The 7,243-nt window shown below is 39.0% G+C and overlaps 1 pseudogene; it reads left to right on the top strand.

Annotated features, from left to right (window-relative positions):
- The first annotated feature begins 2,347 nt into the window (after positions 1 to 2,347).
- Positions 2,348 to 6,716, top strand: LOC110295587 (annotated as a pseudogene).
- Positions 6,717 to 7,243: the final 527 nt, after the last annotated feature.

The raw sequence follows: 7,243 nt of genomic DNA, 5'->3' as shown, positions 1-7,243 counted from the left end.
GGGAGTGGCAAAAGAAACAACTCAAAGTCAAATCATGGGTCCAAGACTTGAGATGGCTTTCAAGACTTCTCTTCTCTCTCCCTCCCCTCCCGCTTCCCCCCTGTCCCCCCCCCCGCTCTTTTTCTCTGTGTTCTGCTCAAGACACATTTTCCAATTGTTCTCTGTGTTCTGCTCTGCTCATAATAGCTTTCTCTTGCTATTCTAAAATCTCTCTAGATAACTGATCTCTTGCAGATCAAAAGTCCAGTTTTTTATTTTACATATCAATTCAGTCATTACCCCAGGTTACTTTTGGTTATACCATGAATCAGCATCCAATGATCCTAGCTCCTTGATTCTTAGAAATAGAACAGCAAGCAAAAAACATTACTTTGTAAGCATAAACAAAAACTTAGCTGAGTGGGACCTTGCCTTGTGATCACCACTCATTCCTTTAGATGTGTAAAGCTCCTTCTATAGTTCGTATTGCATCCCTATATTTTACATGGTTGAGAAATTATATATTTTCAAACTGGTGTTTTCAGTATTCTTTCCCACAGCCTGAAAGGCTGTCCTGAAAGTCACAGCATTCTACCATTTTGCTGAGACATAGACATGCCCTCATCTCCCAGATTAGTGCTGTCTCCAATTATCATAGAGTCATTAACTTTGCAGAGAGAAAACTTCTTGAAGGAGAAATGTGAGCTGGGCAGGGGTGGTGCACACCTTTAATCCCAGCACTTGGGAGGCAGAGGCAGGTAGATTTCTGAGTTTGAGGCCAGCCCGGTCTACAAAGTGAGTACCAGGAGAGCCAGAGCTACACAGAGAAACTCTGTCTTGAAAAAAACAAGACAAAACCAAAAAGAAAAAGAAAGAAATATGAAAATATGTACACTATTATACACACAAGTCTTTCACCCACCACAACTATCAACATCCTTAAGGAGGTCCACACTCTACCTGTTTTGTTTTAGGGGAAGGAACTACGTCATGTTGTCCATTACACATGGCCAAACAGGAGTTGGAAAATGATTTTCATATGATGAGTCATTCTTATATCTCTGGAAAGTTTTCTTGGATTCTGTTTACCTGTATTTTATTGGGTATTTTTTGCACCTATATTCATGGTAGAAACTGCTTTGTAATGCTCTTTTTTGTTGAGTCATTACATAATGGTTTTGATGTCAGCATACCTGTGTCCTCATAAAAGCATTGGAGAATGTTCCTTTTGTTTCTATTTTGTGGAATAATTTAGTGAGTATTGATGCTAACTTATTCTGGTAGATTTCTGCATTCAAATTGTCTGGCCCTTGACTTGTTTTGGTTGAGAGATGTTAATTACTGATTTTATTTCCTTGGGTTTCACAGGTCTATTTAAATTGTGTATCTGATCTTGATTTAATTTTGGTAAATGGTATCTATTGTGAAAATTTTTCATTTCTTTTAGACTTTCAAATTTGGCGGGGTATGTTTTGCTAAAGTATACCCTTAGGATTCTCTGGATTTCCTCTATGTCTCTTGTTATGCCCCCCTGTGGTTTCTGATTTAATTAATTTGGATAATCTTTCTTTCTGTCTTTTAGTTTAGATAAGGATTTATCTATCCTGTTTATCTTCTCAAAGAACCACCTCCTTGTTTCATTGATTCTTTGTAATGCTCACTTTGTTTCTATTTTGTTGATTTTAGCCTTCATTTTGATTATTTCCTGCCATCTATACCTCTTGGGTATTCTTACTGTTTTTTTTTTCTTCTAGAGAGTTCAAGTTTATTGTTAAATTGCTAGTATGAGATCTCTCCAATTTTTTATATAGGCATTTAGAGCTGTGAACTTTCCTTCCATAGTATCCCATAAGTTTGAGTATGTTGTATATTCATTGTCACTAAACTATTAAATGTCTCTAATTTCTTTTTAAAATTTCTGGCCTGACTTAGTTTTCATTGAATAGAGATTTATTCAATTTCCATGAATTTCTAAACTTTCTGCTGTTTCTGTTGTTGGTGATGTCTATCTTTAATTCATGGGAGTCTGATAGAATTCAGGGTGTTATTTTAATTTTCTTGTATCTTTAGAGACTTGCTTTGTGTCTGAGTATGTGGTCAATTTTGGAGAAATTCCCATGAGATTCTAAGAAGATACATTTTTTTTTTTTTTTTGTATTTGGGTGGAATGCTCTGTAAATATCTGTTAGGTTCTGTTGGTTTATAACATCAGTTAGTTCTAGCACTTCTCTATTTAGACTTTGCCTATATAACTTGTTCATTGGTGAGAATGGGTTATTGAATTCTTCCACTGTCAGGAGCCATCTAGGAAAGGCTAAGGCTAGCAGTGGCCTTCCTGGATGTGGTCTGCCGTTTTGCATGAACTAAAATGGGTGAGTTCTGGGAGGCAAGGTCCCAAAGAGACTTTATCTCAGGATTTCTCCTTGCAGCTAATATGCCTTTCATGTCATTATTAAACTAATACAATAATCCCTGGGCATTAACCCACCCTATTGAGCAGATTTCCTACAGATTAACATAAAGATGAACTGTCATGAATTAATGCTGTTTAGACGAATTAATGATTTTATAGAGTTCCTGATTTGATTCAAATAATCTTAGGAATCAAGTTTTAAGAGATGGTTGTTTTGCTAGAAAGATATAATAAAGTTAGAATCATGAATAGAATGTGACCATTCCTCATAATACTAAGTAAAGGCTGCACAATAAGGAACACAATGAACTTTCAGAATTAAACTAAAAAATAAATAGGTTTGGGACAAATTTGAGTTCAAGGAAAACATTTATTTTAGGTCAGATCCAAGGATGAAGACACATATGTGCACTATGATAAGACAAGACTGTAAGAAACTGTTGCTTTGAATTTATAATGAGCTTACAGAAGGAAACACTGCTTTGAACTTAATATCAACATCCTTTTGTAACTCATATTTTTGTGTAACATTTTACCTATAAGATAATTTTCTCAGAACTTTTGTCTATAGAAAAGGACAGAGAAAACAAATAAAAATGATGGGATGGTTCCTGGAACTCTTCTCCATCTAACCATCCATCCATCTATCCATCCATCCATATATAATGATGAAGTCATTTTCTGCTTCATCCAGTGTGTGTTTTCTGTGTGAGTGACTCTTTCCTCTCTGGTTCACAGAGAGTTAGTCAGCTAGTGAGGGGATCCTGGATGCCTGAACAGAGAAGGGAGCACTAGCAATCCTTTACTTAATCACTCCCCACTCCACACCACCTCCCATACCTCACTCCCCCACACAACTTCTGTTAAATAATGGGTGTTATTTTATCTGAACTCATGGGCTTCTGACTCTAGAATAATGAGGAATCAAGGAGTCTAAATATTATTTATACTAAGCAATTTTTACAAAACCGAATTTTGCCTGCACCAATGTTCCACCCCCATAGGCTATCTCCTAAGGAGAACCATTACTGGGCAGGCTCCTTGCCTCCCAATATCTGTTTATGAGGAACAATTTGTGATTTAAGCAGTAGTAGTGCTTCTTTTAAAAGGTGGGTCCACTGTGTTTAGGGAATTGATGTTAAGAATTGAAATGTCAATCTTGGATCTGCCCTTCACTCCCCAGGTAATAGCTCTGCCTGCCTCCTGGGGGGCCTGCTACCACTAGGATAACCAGCCACAGAGGCCTGCTACTACCAAAAATTACCATACCAGACAACACCAGAGACAACCAGATGAGTAAAAGTAAGAACAAGAACAAAATCAACAAAAGCCAGTGCAATATGGAACCATCAGAATCCAGGTCTCCAGCAAACTCTAGATATCCTAAAAGACCCGAATCTCATCTTATGAAGATGATACAGGGCTTTAAAGAGGAAATAACTCTTTTAAAGAAATACAAGAAAACATAAATCAAACAGATCAAGGCCTTTAAAGAAGAAACAAAAAGTATAAAGAAATATAGGAAAATACAATGAAACAGGTGAAAGAAGTGAATAAAACTGTTCCAGACTTAAAAATTGAAATAGAATCAATATAGAATACACAAATAGAGACTACCCAGGAGATGCAAAACCTAGGGAAGAAAACAGAAACTACAGGCACAAGCATCACCAACAGAATATAAGAGTTTAAAGAAAGATTCTCAGGCACAGAAGATAGATACAAAAGAAGAAATTGATAAATTGGTCAAAGAAAACACTAAGTCCAAAAAAATTTCTAACATCCAGGAAATTTGGGAAGCTATGAAAAGAGCAAAGCTAAGAGTAATAGAAGTACAAGAAGAAGGCCTAGAAAATATTTTTATAACAAAATTATTTTACAACAAAATCAGTGAGAAAATATCCCTAACCTAAAGAAAGAGATGCCTATAAATGTATATGAAGCTTACAGAACACCGAAAAGATTGGGCCAGAAAAGAAAATCCTCCTGTCACATAGTTATCAAAACACTAAATGCAAGAGCAACAAATATAAAAAAATAGAAAGGGGAAAAGGCCAAGTAACATGCACAGGCAGCCCTATCAGAATTACACCTGACTTCTCAACAGAGACTCTAAAAGCCAAAAGTACCAGGACAGATGTCTTACAGATCCTAAGCCCAGATTACCATACCCAGCAAAACTCACAATTACCATAGATGGATAAACCAAGATATTCCATAACAACGACAAATTTAAACAATATCTTTCTACTAATCCAGTCCTACAGAGGATAAGCCAATACAAAGCAAATAAGTACATCCAAGAAAACACAAGAAATTAATCATTTCATGGCAAAACCAAAAGGAGAGAAACACACACACAAACACATACAGACACAAACACACTAATACCACCCACATCAAAATAAGAGAAACTAACAACCACTGGTCATTAACATCTGTCCACATCACTGGAATCAATTCACCAATAAAAAGACATAGGCTAGTTGAATGGATGCATAAACAGGATCCATCATTCTGCTGCATAATAGAAATATACCTCAGCAACAATGACAGACATTATCTCAGAGTAAAGTTCTAGAAAAAGTTTCCTAACAAACCGAAGAAATACTTCATACTCATCAAAGGAAAAATCCACCAAGATAACATCTCAATTCTGAACATCTATGCCACAAATGCAAGGGCACCCATATCCTTAAAAGAGACATTATTAAAGCGTAAATCACACATCAAAATTCACACATTAAGAGTAGGAGACGGGATCCAACATGGCAGCGCGCCAAACTTGAGCCAAGAGAAATTAAGTTGAGCCCTGGGAAACTAAGTTTCTTGCAAAGATTATTAGAGATTGCAGCTGCTGAGCAGAAATTCTGTAAAGCACTCCCCTTCTGAGCCTCTAGAGGTCCTAAAGAGGCGGGCAAGCCAGGTTTGGCCTGAAGACCATGGTAAGCAGGAATATGGGCTCTACAGCCTACATACACCGCATGTTTGACATCTCATGGGCACCGTCTAACACACAGAGATGTTGGCATGCTGTCCTTCCTTTTTGTTGATGTTATTGATATCCATGAACGTGGACTCATCTGAAATGGACGTAACTTCTTATTAGCACTGAAGCGCCAGGGCCGCTATAACGAGAGTAACTTTCTTTTTTGTTGTTGTTGTTGTTGGTTTTGGTTTTGTTTTCTTGGGTTTTTTGACTTTTGACAAAAATACTTTAATGGAGAAAAGTATTGGTTATTATTTTCTGGTGTAGTCTCCTTTTTTAAAATTTTTAATATTTTTATTAGGTATTTTCTTTATATACATTTCAAATGCTATCCCAAAAGTTCCCTATACCCTCCCCTCGCCCTGCTCCCCTACCCACGTACTCCCATTTCTTGGCCCTGGCATTCCCCTGTACTGGGGCATATAAAGTTTGCAATACCAAGGGGCCTCTTTTTCCAGTGATGGCCGACTAGGCCATCTTCTGTTCCATATGCAACTACAGATACGAGCTCTGGGGGTACTGGTTAGTTCATATTGTTGTTCCACCTATAGGGTTGCAGACCCCTTCAGCTCCTTGGGTACTTTCTCTAGCTTCTCCATTGGGGGCCCTGCGTTCCATCTTATAGATGACTGTGAACATCCACTTCTGTATTTGCCAGGCACTGGCATAGCCTCATACAAGACAGCTATAACAGCTGCTGCGCATCATCACTTGCCCTGACTTGCTGCCCTAAGTTACCCTCAAGAAGAGACGGGCTGTGTACCCTGATCAAGTAGAAAAGTATCTGAAGGAAACATCAATTTGCTTGTGACCCAAGGCCTCCCCAGCCCTCACAGTGCCTCCCCATTATCCTGTGGCCCCACTTCGGGTTCTCAAGTGTGTTGTAAACTGCCAGCCTGAGGGACAATCACACTTGGGAGCCAGCAAAACGCCAGAAGTGAGTGACACCAGATATGTGATATCAGGCTGTGAGTTCGGGTAGAATACTGCCAGCATGAGACGGTTCTGCAAGGCAATGTCTTCTCCAATAAGCAGGAACCATTTAAGTGCCAGTTTAAGCGCTTTCACCAGGCCAACACTAACCTCAAGTCCCGGGACCTGGGCTCTATCATCTGTGACATCGAGTTCTCTGAGCTTACCTACCTTGACACATTCTAGCGAGACTACAGGAATGGCTCATTATTTGAGGCACTGAAAGGCATCTTCATCACAGACTCTCTCAAGCAAGCTGTGGACCATGAAGCCATCAAGCTGCTGGTGAATGTGAATGAGGAGGACTATGAGCTGGGCCGACCACAACTCCTGAGGAACTTGATGCTGCAAGCATTATCCTGACCTTTCTCCTTCTCCTTTTCTGGTGACTGTTCGCTCTATCACCCCTGGAGCTGACATACTGTTTTGGGGTTTGTTCTCTACCATTTCCAACTAATCACACCGCCTTTTTTTTTTTATTTTTGGAAAGGACAAAGGAAGATGTGGAAGTGATGTCCCTGCCCTCCCTGCACCCACGTGCCTGGGCTTCCCAGTTTCCTGTGGCCACTTACCCTATTGTGTGTCTACAGCCTCCTTACTTACCACTGAGCCATAAGACAAGAGTCTCTGGAACACAGCCTTGTAAGGGATTGAATACTGTTTTCAGGTGCATTGAGGGGTAGTCAATACTAATGGCTTTATGAGGGCTCTTAAACTTTGTCTACAAAAACCAAAGGGCTGTGAGTAAAGGAGCTATATGGGAGGTAGGACTCTGAAATGTATTTTGGAAATAAATTACCACCTTCTGTGGACTCCAGAAAGTCAAATAACCCCATTAAAAAATGGGGCTCAGAACTGAACAAAGAATTCTCACCTGAGGAATACCGAAT

This window comes from Mus caroli, chromosome 6 (genome assembly GCF_900094665.2).
Source record: "Mus caroli chromosome 6, CAROLI_EIJ_v1.1, whole genome shotgun sequence".
NCBI classification, from domain to species: Eukaryota; Metazoa; Chordata; class Mammalia; order Rodentia; family Muridae; genus Mus; species Mus caroli.
The sequence above is the reverse complement of the archived record's forward strand: the minus strand, read 5'-3'. Positions and strand labels throughout refer to the sequence as shown.